The sequence below is a fragment of the Mustela lutreola genome, chromosome 11 (assembly GCF_030435805.1).
Source record: "Mustela lutreola isolate mMusLut2 chromosome 11, mMusLut2.pri, whole genome shotgun sequence".
In the NCBI taxonomy this organism is placed as follows: domain Eukaryota; kingdom Metazoa; phylum Chordata; class Mammalia; order Carnivora; family Mustelidae; genus Mustela; species Mustela lutreola.
Genome location: NC_081300.1, coordinates 14,465,956 through 14,478,854, shown reverse-complemented (window position 1 = coordinate 14,478,854; position 12,899 = coordinate 14,465,956).

The window sequence follows — 12,899 nt, the reverse complement described above, 5'->3', positions numbered from 1 at the left end:
GTTCTGTGAGCTGCTTTAGTGAATTAATCAAACCCGAGGTGGGGTATGGGAACATCTGGTTTATAGTCCATTGATCAGAAGCATAGGTAAGAACTTGGACTTGTGACTGGCATCTGAAGGAGAGGGTGGGGAGAAAGACTTGTAGAACTGAGCCCTTAACCTGTGGAATCTGATGCAATCTCCCAGTAGATGGTGTCAGAATTAAGTGAAATTGTAGGATACCCAGTTGGTGTCAGAGCATTACTTGTTAGTATGGGGGGAACCCCTCAAATGCTGGAATTGGGGGGGGGGGTCAGAACCTCTCAGCTGGCCCAATCAGAGCCCCAGCTAATCTTATGGGAACATCTGGAGCCAATTATCCCTTTAGAATTATTCTAACTTGGGCCAAGACAGCCAGGCTTTATAGTCTCATAGAGATCAGAGCAGTCATTAGCTATTGGGCAGCTGGAGAAAGGGCATGATCTTGGGTTTCATACTGGTGTGTCAGAAATTACCACAAACTCATCAACTTAAAACATCACAAATTTATCATCTCAGTTTCCGTAGATCAGGAATCCAGAAATAACCTGACTGAATCCTTGGCTTAGGGTCTCACCGGGCTGAAATCAGGGCAATAGCCAGCGCTGACGTTCTTCTCTGGGGCTTGGTGGTTCCCTAAGCTCATTCGGGTTGACAGCAGAATTCATTTCCTTGCAACTGTATGACCAAGATCAAGTTCACTTGCTAGCCGTCAGCCAGACACAGCTCTCAGGTCCTAGAGGCCATCCTCAGACCCTTGCCATGCAACCCCACAGGTGGTTCACAGTGTATACATTTGCTTTCTTCCAGGCCAACCAAGGGCCATCTCCATGACTTCCAATTCCCTTCCAGTCAGCAACAGCGAGATATCCTATCACGTCTGTCATATAACGGCACCTATTCTAGAGAGAGATTATCGCATCACCTTCACAGGTCTGCCCACTCCAGGGAAGTGCCCTCTGCATGGGGCTGGGTGACTCTCTGCAGCCTCGAGTCTCTGAGACAGCTGACAGTGGAAGGCTAGGCGCCAAGTCCCCTGCCAAAGGGGGAAGGGGAAGCTCATTGCAGGGTGACTCATCGCATGCTGCCTCTTTGTTTGGGGGAAGACTGTACTTTTTGGACTGCCTGCTGCCAGTGGCTTGCTTGGACTTGTTTTTCACAGTTTCTCTGCAGTTATGGTAATACTCCCTTCTGTAACACGTAAACCCTGAAACCTCAGCTCAGTACAAAAAAGGTTCACTTCTCACTGACGTTCAGCTGGCCTGGGGCTCCAGCAGGCAGCCATCCACATGCACTGATGAGAGACTCGGGCTCTCTCTGGCCAGGACCCGTCATCCCCTAGACAGCAGGGTTTCTGGTTCCAGGCAAGAGTAACAGAGAGAGACACACAGAGAGAGAGAGAAGATGCCGGTGCCTGTGTGGAAGCGACGCAGATCACTGCCACTCCTATTCCACCGGTGACAACTAGTTCTGGGGTCCCATCTGGAAACAAAGAGAGCCAGGCTATGCAGACCCAGCTGGGCAGCCGCCTCCCACTGAGCATACACTGTGAGAGGTGAGCGGGACAGCGGGACAGCTGACTGCCCCCACCATGTTCCCTTTGTCCCATCCATGTCTGGGTCTGACACTTGCCCCTCTAGGGGCTTCAAGTCTTCAAGATTCATCTTCCCACCACCGTACTTGGGAGTTTCAACATCCCCTCTTGTTCTTTCCCTTTTTATAAATTCGCCTTAGATATTCTCCTTCTGAATTCTGAAAACCCCAGAAGTCTGTCACAGTGAACCTCCCTCCCCGCCACCAAAAAAGCTCATGGTGTGGTCAGCACTGAGAATGACAGGGAAGAGGGACAGAATGGGTCACTGGTCTGTATTTGCCATTTGCGAGGAGGATGCTTCCTGTATAAGGAACACGCCCTAATGAACATCTACTCCCTGTTGTGCAAGGTGGCAAAGCCAAAGGACAGCAGGACACCCAGTGCTTTGATGAGCTCTCCATGCACTGGGAAAGATGGACTTTTCAATATAATTATAAGGCATTGTAAACCCCATCAAAATGGAGGTTTATAAAGGCCTACAAGCACTTGAGTGGGGCAGGGTCTACCTTCTACCTTTGCCCAGAGTAGTACAAGGCTTCTCTTAAGAGGCAAAGTTCAAGCTGAAGTTGAACAGATAAAAGAGGAAGGAAGTACATTCCAGACCAAGAGTGAAATATCTGTCAAGTTACAATTGTGTGAAGAGCCATGAGCTGCCGCGAACCCAGATGCCCATCAACAGATGCATAAATAACCCAAATGTGGTATAGACATAGGATGGAACACTCTTCAGCCTAGAAAGGAAGGAAACCCCGAGACATTACAACACGGGTGAACTAAAATACCTTATGCCCAGTGAAATAAGCTGGTCACAAGAGGACAAATATTGTGTGATTTCACTTAAATAAAATAGATACAATAGGCAAAATCAGGGGACAGAGAGTTGATTCGAGTTACCAGGGGCCAGGAGAAGAGAGAAGAGGGCTTTAATGTTCATGGGCACAGAGGTTCTGTTTGGGATGATGAAAAAGCTTAGAAAACAGGTACCATCCATAGCTGTACAACAACTGGGAATAGAATCAATGCCACTAAATGACAGGCTTTAAAATGGCATATACCATTTGCATATTTTACCACCATTTTTTAAAAGATGTGGTTATGTAAAAGAGCATAAGGAAAGGGGAAAAGTTTCTTGATGATCTCTATTTTTAAACATTGAAAATCTAATTAAAGATCAATTCAGTTCCCTGCTACAGCCCGCAGCTTCTTTTTTTTCTGTATCAAGAGGGGAAGGATGGAGCAGGAACCTCAGAAAGGGAGCCGCTCTCAGAAACTCATCTGCACACCAGCTCCAGTACAATGTTGCCTTCCTTTTAGAGGGTTTACCATTTGTGGGAAGAGAAAAGCCCCGGGTGCTTCAACTATGACTTCCTTTTAAGTGTTCTTTTCATTAGGCAATAGTCCATTAAATGAGATTTAATTAAAGTTGATCTGATTGATGGACTAAGACCTCCTAGTCTCTCCAAAGACGACATCGCTTTGTGTCATTGATCCAAAAACCCTCACATTTTGGTAACCACATGGCAAAATGATTTATTTCCATGGTAAAAGCAAGCAATACTATTGATCCAAAGAAACATCCCTTCAGTCGTTCCTGGGTAGTAGGGGTTCTTAACTGTTATTAAATCAGCTGTTCATTGGCTGACACATCACAAATTGAAACTATACACACAAATCACAGGGCTGAACTTGAAAACCCGAACCTGTTTTCATGGCATTGTGGAACCTAGAAATGGGATTTCATTCTGCTGAGGTTATCACATGGAAATAAAAAAAAAATGCAAAACATCCTCCTTTAAAAAATAATAAATGGCATAAATCATCTCGACAGCTGACCATTCCACTGCACTATTCCAGTGAATTTTGCGCTAACAGGAAGCTGAATTAGATTAATAACTGTGCATTCTCCTAAACACGTCAAGGAAATTAATTTAGTCCTTCATATGTCTGAACAAAATGCTTTGGAAATATTAACTACCTGATTCTTATCACCAAAAAAAAACATTTCCTTCTCACATATTTGCACATGGGGGATTTTCTAAGCAATTCAAACTGATGGATTATATAATCTAAAAATGTAGTTTTCCTATTAAAAAGACAACTTGGAACTTGTTTATTTTAGTGGCAAGCAGCACTGACTTTTTTTTAAAGTTGGATTATTTCTGGCTATAAAAGTACAGGGAGGTCTCATTTCATACAAAGGATGCATCTCAGAAGACCTTGTGTAATTCGAACCTGCATAATTCAAGAATGATTTTCTCAAAGGAATAAATATAAAATAAGACAGATGTATTCTCAGAGCACATTTACAAGTTGTAACATATTTTGGCTTTAAACCCACTTTTCCTGCTCCCGACGTTACATCTAATATTTCAGAATGTCATCTCCCACGTTAACTGCGCCATGTTTCATTGCTGTTGCTTCCCCTTCTTCTCGGCATCTTATCACATATAACTTCCCTTCAAAAGCTATTGATTTTGGGGGCACATTTTTCAGTATGAGCACTTTCGTCGCTATTTTATGAATACTTAAATGACATTGTTATGGGTTGGAAAAATATTTTACATGATAATAAAAGTGAGTGCTAAAATAATAACATAATAGTCAAACAAAACAAAACAAAAACAACTCATGTGTAGGAGTTTCGTTGCGCATAAAAAAACAGCAGGGTTTAGAGGATGCTACAAAGCCAGGTTGGTATTTCTGTTTGTCACCTAAAGTGGCAAGCCATGTTATAAAAGTGTAAACAAGCTTTGCAATATTCATTCTGCCCATCTGCTTTGAAATTACATGAGTCTTGACAATTTTTTTAAACATTTGATGGGACTGACGTATGTTTTTACCTTCATATGTGAATTAAGTTTTTTTTAAATTTATTTTTTATTTTCAGCATAACAGTAGTCATTATTTTTGCACCACACCCAGTGCTCCATGCAATCCATGCCCTCTATAATACCCACCACCTGGTACCCCAACCTCCCACCCCCGCCCCTTCAAAACCCTCAGACTGTTTTTCAGAGTCCATAGTCTCTCATGGTTCACCTCCCCTTCCAATTTCCCCCAACTCCCTTCTCCTCTCTAACTCCCCATGTCCTCCATGCTATTTGTTATGCTCCACAAATAAGTGAAACCATATGATAATTGACTCTCTCTGCTTGACTTATTTCACTCAGCATAATCTATTCCAGTCCCGTCCATGTTGCTACAAAAGTTGGGTATTCGTCCTTTCTGATGGAGGCATAATACTCCATTGTGTATATGGACCACATCTTCCTTATCCATTCGTCTGTTGAAGGGCATCTTGGTTCTTTCCACAGTTTGGCGACCGTGGCCATTGCTGTTATAAACATTGGGGTACAGATGGCCCTTCTTTTCACTACATCTGTATCTTTGGGGTAAATACCTAGGAGTGCAATGACAGGGTCATAGGGAAGTTCTGTTTTTAATTTCTTGAGGAATCTCCACACTGTTCTCCAAAGAGGCTGCACCAACTTGCATTCCCACCAACAGTGTAAGAGGGTTCCCCTTTCTCCACATCCCCTCCAACACATGTTGTTTCCTGTCTTGCTAATTTTGGCCATTCTAACTGGTGTAAGGTGATATCAAAATGTAGTTTTAATTTGAATCTCCCTGATGGCTAGTGATGATGAACATTTTTTCATGTGTCTGATAGCCATTTGTATGTCTTCATTGGAGAAGTGTCTGCAAATATCATCCTCAATGGGAAAAAGCTTGCGTCCTTCCCGTTGAGATCAGGAACACAAGGATGCTCACTCTCACCACTCTTGTTCAACATAGTATTAGAAGTCCTAGCAACAGCAATCAGACAACAAAGGGAAATAAAAGGTATCCAAATTGGTAATGAAGAAGTCAAACTCTCTCTCTTTGCAGATGATATGATTCTTTATATGGAAAACCCAAAAGACTCCACCCCCAAACTACTAGAACTCATACAACAATTTAGCAACGTGGCAGGATACAAAGTCAATGTACAAAAATCAGTGGCTTTCTTATACACTAATAATGAAAATACAGAAAGGAAAATTAGAGAATTGATTCCATTTACTATAGCACCAAGAACCATAAGATACTTGGGAATAAACCTAACCAAAGAGGTAAAGGATCTATACTCGAGGAACTACAGAACACTCATGAAAGAAATTGAAGAAGACACAAAAAGATGGAAGACCATTCCATGCTCTTTGATTGGAAGAATAAACATTGTTAAAATGTCTATACTGCCTAGAGCAATCTATACTTTTAATGCTATTCCAATCAAAATTCCACCAGTATTCTTCAAAGAGCTGGAGCAAATAATCCTAAAATTTGTATGGAATCAGAAGAGACCCTGAATCGCTAAGGAAATGTTGAAAAATAAAAATAAAATGGGGGGCATCACGTTACCTGATTTCAAGCTTTACTATAAAGCTGTGATCACCAAGACAGCATGGTACTGGCATAAAAACAGACACATAGACCAGTGGAACAGAGTAAAGAGCCCAGATATGGACCCTCAACTCTATGGTCAAATAATCTTCGACAAAACAGGAAAAAATATACAGTGGAAAAAAGACAGTCTCTTCAATAAATGGTGCTGGGAAAACTGGGCATCTATATGTAGAAGAATGAAACTCCACCATTCTCTTACACCGTACACAAAGATAAACTCAAAATGGATAAAATACCTCAATGTGAGACAGGAATCCATCAGAATCCTAGAGGAGAACATAGGCAGTAATCTCTTCGATATCAGCCACAGCAACTTCTTTCAAGATATGTCTCCAAAGGCAAAGGAAACAAAAGCGAAGATGAACTTTTGGGACTTCATCAAAATCAAAAGCTTCTACACAGCCAAGGAAACAGTCAAGAAAACAAAGAGGCAACCCACGGAATGGGAGAAGATATTTGCAAATGACAGTACAGACAAAAGGTTGATATCCAGGATCTATAATGAACTCCTCAAACTCAACACACACAAAACAGACAATCATATCAAAAAATGGGCAGAAGATAGGAACAGACACTTCTCCAATAAAGACATACAAATGAATTAAGATTTTTATTGGTATTTTTTTAATATTCATGTTTTCAACTGTATAAGCTCACCAGAGCTGCTTCTCCCTAGGGGCTGGGGGGAACAAAAGGTAGTGGAAAAGGGATATTGCAGAGAAGCTCAGGGTGGCCTGTGAACATATTCAGAAGATGGAAGGAGGGTTTCATCTCATATCGTGTTCCCAAAGCAGGAGCTGCAGCGCTCACACTCTCCAGAGACTAAAGCTCACTCAGAATCCATGTTCACCAGTAGCACCTTCCTCCTATACCTCTGAGAGGGGGTGTGGATTTAGGGTGGAAAAGAAGTCTGTGTTTGTTTTAGTCTCTGCTGCCCAGCTGAGAGAGTGAAGTCCCTCTCTCTGGATTCAGTTTGCAGGGGACAGCAAATGAACAAATGACAGTCATTCTCAACGGAGGGCATCAGAACCAACAATCTAGGTGTTAGGGGGCTTCCATGGTTTGAAAAAAAACATATTTTTCTTTCTTAAACGGAAAAGCAAAGATAGAGTTCCACTAGAAGTAGAAATAGACTAGCTTAGTTTAAAAGACACTTACAATTTATTATTCCACTACTAAGAAATATACTTTCAGAAGTTGTGGTGTACTTTTTCTCCTCCTTTTTTTAATGCCTATTTCTTCCATTATTACTATGACATATACCATTTTTTTATTCTACTTTAAAAAACTTACTTAAAAGCATTTTTCATATAATTATTTCAAATCCCCCCAAACACAATTGGAATGGCTGATTCCTAACCCAACATTTGCCTGGTGCCTTCCATCGGTGAGCAGTAAGACTATTTTAGAAAAGCAACATTGTAAATACAAGTGTAGAAAATATTCAAAATTTTTCTAAAATTACAATTTTTTAAATTTAAGATTTATTTATTTATTTGAGAAAGAGAGAGAGAGAGAGTCAGGGAGGAGCAGAGGAAGAAGGACAAACAGACTCCACACTGAGTGCAGAGCCAATGAGGGGCTTGATCTGGTGACCCTAAGATCATGACCTGAGCCAAAGTTAAGAGTCAGACATTTAACTGACTGTGCCACCCAGGTCCCCCTACAATATAATCTGTAAATTCTTAAATTAAGAAGTTTGTGATACACTGATTAATATTTTATCACTAAATTCTTGAATTGCCTATCATTTTCAGGCCCTGAGGATCCAACAGTAACAAAATAACATTCCTGCCCTTATATAATTTATATTATAAAGGTTTGCCAAGGTAGAGGGAAAAGCAGTGAAAACAAACAAACAAACAAACAAATATCAACCAAATATATAAAACTTAGGTGGTTGGAAGGGCTATGGGGGAAAAATAGTAAGGTACATGATGCCAGGAGCTGAAAAGACATTTAAGTAGAGAGCTGAGGAAAATGAAGAAATTTATGGGCACAAGTATGTGGGAAGAATGTATTACTGGTATATGGGACAACAGATGCAAATGCTTTGAGGCAGGGGTTTGCTTAGAGTGTTAAAGGAATAGCAAGAAGGCCAGGAACAGTAGAAACAGTATTACAGCTGGAAGAGTGGGCATGGATGTTTTCAGGGAGAGTAGAGGTGGAGGGAAAGACTGTGTTGGGTGTTTTGAATTACTATAAGGATTTTGAGTTTTACTTTGAATGATACGGAAGCCTTGTAAAGATTTTGAGCAGTTGACAGACATGATCAATCTTAAAATTTTTTAAATATCACTCTGGCTTCTGTGTTGAGAATAAATTGCAATGAGACAAAGAAGGAGCAGGGATGCCACTTAGGAGACTATTGCAAAAACCAGGGCACAAATCATAGCCAATTGGCCCAGTGGTAGAGATGGTGAGATATGGTTAGATTCTGGATATATTTTTAAAAGAATTCCAGTAGGATTTGCTAATGGTTGCATGTGTAGTATAACAGGAAGAGAAGAATAAAGTTTTCTTGCCTGATAACTGGAAGAACAGATCACATTTTCTAAGATGAGGACAATGTCTGAGGAGCAAGATCAAGAAAGGGTGAGAATCAGGATTTCAGTTTTAGACACATTCACTTTGAGATACCTATTAGGGTTCTGTATCAGTTAGATAGTGCTGAATCCCAAGCCACCTCTAAGCTAAATAGCTCATAGCACATGAAATGCACAATCCAGAAAAGAAAAAACAATGAAAAAAGATAAATTGGATGTCATTAAAATTAAAATCTTTTGCTGTTCAGAAATCAAAATGGCAAGACACAGGACAGGAGAAAACATACACAATGCATATATATAACAAAGTACTTGTACCTAGAACATGTAAAGGACTCTTACAACTCAAAAATAAGATTGATCATTTCTGTCAACTGCTCAAAATCTTTACAAGTCTTCCTTATCATTCAAAGTAAAACTCAAAATCCTTATAGTAATTCAAAACACCCAATTTTATAAACAGCACAAAATTTGAATAGACACTCACAAAATAAATAAACAAACAAACAAACAAACAAATGACCAGTATACTGGGGATCTGCTTTAGCCAGACATACAAGCCTGAATTTCCCAACTTGTTCTTGGGTTTCATATCTCTTCTGAGGCTTCCATAGCTAATTAAATTTGTTTTTCTACCTTAATCTGTTGTATGTCAATTTCATCAATAGATCAGCCAAAAGAACATGGAAAAGTAGAAGAAAATTTTTTTCCTCCCCTACAGCCTCTGAGACCACAGAGTCTAGGCCCGTCTTATACTTCACATAGCAATAGCAGAAGCACAAGAGACAATAAGTAAAAACACATACATACTCTTGAGGAGCAGGCATAGAAGTTGCATGCCATGAATTCTGCCTCATCTATTGGCAAAGCAAGTAACATGGCTAAGCACAGGTTTAGCAGGGTTGGCAGGAAAGGTAAACCTTGCCTCTTTAGTGAAAGAAAATGTAAAGTTTCATGGGCAAAGGCTATGGGTATTAATGCAATCAACCTCAACATCCAAGTAGAGATAGCACAGGGCAGTTGAAGATGTGTATATGGAATTCAAAGGTCTAGGCTAAAGAAAAAAAGGTGAAGGCTGTCAAAATAGGAGTGTGTCTGATGTCACAAGACTAGATGAATCACCTACAGAGTGAATTCTTTTTCTTTTTTATTTCTTTTCAGTTAACAGTATTCATTGTTTTTGCACCACACCCAGTGCTCCGTGCAATCTGTGCCCTCCCTAATACCCATCACCTTGTTCCCCCAACCTCCCACCCCCCACTCCTTCAAAACCCTCAGGTTGTTTCTCAGAGTCCACAGTCTTTCATGAGTCTCTCACCTCCCCTTCCAATTTCCCTCAACTCCCTTCTCCTCTCCATCTCCCCATGTCCTCCATGTTATTTGTTATGCTCCACAAATAGGTGAAACCATATGATAATTGACTTTCTCTGCTTGACTTATTTCACTCAGCATAATCTATTCCAGTCCTGTGCATGTTGCTACAAAAGTTGGGTATTCATCCTTTCTGATGGAGTCATAATACTCCATAGTGTATATGGACCACATCTTCCTTATCCATTCGTCTGTTGAAGGGCATCTTGGTTCTTTCCACAGTTTGGCGACCGTGGCCATTGCTGTTATAAACATTGGGGTACAGATGGCCCTTCTTTTCACTACATTACAGAGTGAATTCTGATGGATATAAAGACATTCAAGATTGGGGAGATGAAGAAGAACCAACCATGGATACTGAAATGGGGTGCTGGTGAGGGAGGTGATGAGTCGAGAGAGAATAGTATTCTAGAAGACAAGCTAAGAAAGTGTTTTAAAAGAGAGGAATGAATGATCGGTTGTGGAGCAAGGATTGCTTCATGAACGAAACAAAACTTTTTAACTGCTATCTGTTTCTTCTTGAGGAGTTAGGTAACTGGTGGGTAGATCACTATGCTGAACTAGGATGCAGTTAGAGTCTAATAAAGAAATCTGCCCCACCATACCCACTACACCTGCAGACACAGATATGAACCGGTTAAGATTAGTTAACCCTAGCCAGAAACGAAATCTTTTGCTGTATTCATTCATTGACGGAGTCTGGGGAAATTTCCAATGTTAGAGAGATCTTCATGGAACAAACACTCATTGGGGGCCTAGTTTTGTCAAACACTGATCAAAAAAATGAGGCTGTAACAGAAAATAAGGTAAGTAGCTTTCCAGCTGTCATAGAGTTTACATTTCAGTGGAGGAAACAGACAAAACATAAATGAGGAAACACACAAATTAGTAAGTAATTTCAGACAGTGGTGAGTGTTGCAATGATGATAATAAAGCAGGATAATGATTAGAGAATGACCAGGGGAATTACTTCTGATCATATGCTCGGAGAAGGCTTCTCTGAGGAGATGGCAATTGGCTAAGATCTGAATTACTCAAAATAGATAATTTTTCAGGGAGTTTTATTATAGCTCTTTGCCCTTGCACCACTCTTGAACTGCCCTACAGAATGGGGAGCCCAGCGTCATCCCGTTGTCCTCTCCATGGCCCCCTGGGAGCTGTAAATAAAAAGGAAGAGCAAGGATATCACTTGACTGGCCATATCCCTCTGGCATCCTGCTATCAGAGAAGTGAAGGGAGGTGCTGGGTGATATATGGACCACATCTCCTCGAGACTCATCAACAAATCAGATCGTAGGAATCACTGGGATGAAGACACTGGCTCAGAGAGCCTGAAGAACTTACCCAAGGTCATCTGGTTAATAAGAGACAAAACCAGAATACGAGCAATAAGAATAGGAACTGAGGACTGGCTGTTTCCAAAGACAACGTTCTTTCAACTAAATGACCCTGCCAGGGTGCCAAACCGGACATCGGAATATACAAACCATTAAGAGATACGGGGCAGAACCAATTCATTTGCAAAATTCTGCTAAGGGGGCAAGAGAGAGGGAAAGCGAGATCAATAATGCTGTGTTGTATTTTTAGTGATGGGCAGTGAGAACAGCACACAACAATTTATAGAAAAGGGAAGGAATTTGTATTCCCTGGAGCTGGGAAGTTGTTAGACATTAATAGCAAGAAAATTGTTAGGGAGATGACAGGAGGTAAAGGAAATGTCCTTGCTTTCTCCCCTGCAAAAACCTCACTGCAGGAAAAGTGGGAGAGAAAATAGGATTGAAATTTGAAGCAGATTTGGGGTAGGAAAAAAAACAACACAGGAGGGAAAGATGAGAAAATTTGAAAGAAAACAATATAAATGAAAGAATTTCAGAGTAAAAAATAATAATAATAAAGAAGCTTACCTATTGTAAAAGGAGCAGAATGGCTAATTAACAAAGGGGATGTAAATGGCCTGCAGATAATATTTATCATCTTTCCCAGTTTTCCTGTGGCTTTATTTGCGCCCATCTGTCAGCTCAATCTTTTCCAAGTGTCTGCTGCCACAAACACAGGCCATTAATTTATTGAAAATATTACTGAAATTTGATTGCTTCTAGCCTTCTTATTGTTTCATTTGTAACTTAAAAAAAAAAAAAAAGTGCCTATCTGTTTGCCTATTTGTGCTTTCATTTGACAAGTGGGGTTTATGCCCAGGCTCAGAAACATAGTCTTCCCAATCCAAATCAAAAAGAAAGCTTGGGAAACTTCCCTGTGGCCAGAAGCACACCCATCTAATGTCTACCTCTTTCTTCACCTGGGGTGGGTCATCTAATGAACCTGAAACGTCCTGACATAAACAAAGAAAGCAATGGCAATGTTGCATGTTATTTGCCTTAGCAAAGAACATAGGTCAGTGGCTGGGGCTTCCTACAAACCCATCCAGCTGACATTAACAAGGTCATCCATTAGACTCCCCTAAGATTCATTTAGAGGATACCCATTTTCATTTCCAAAACAGGGACCAAGAAAACCTTTTTATCAACTCTGTGATAGACTAATCTGAGTCACCCCAATTTAAGCCACTAATAACTATCAAAAGAAGATAATTGCAACATTTTTAATGTGGTATCATCAGATTTTTAAATCGGGCATTGAGTACCTATGACCAGAGTTGCGAAGGAAGCAGCCCTGCAAAGGGCCTGAGGCCCTGATTTGACTTCTTGGGCTTGCCCCCAAAGAACAGATAGGCCACCCAAAACCTCCAGTTTGTCAAACTGCCTCTGGCCTTGGGAGGGATGATCTGTGAGCTGGTCCCCTCAAGGATTACCACCTTACACCCCACCTCCACCCCCCAACCCCTCCCACCTCCCCAATCCCACCCACCCACACCCCACACACCCCCGCCCCTCCCCGGCTGGCTGGCTGCAGATGTGAGCTACCTG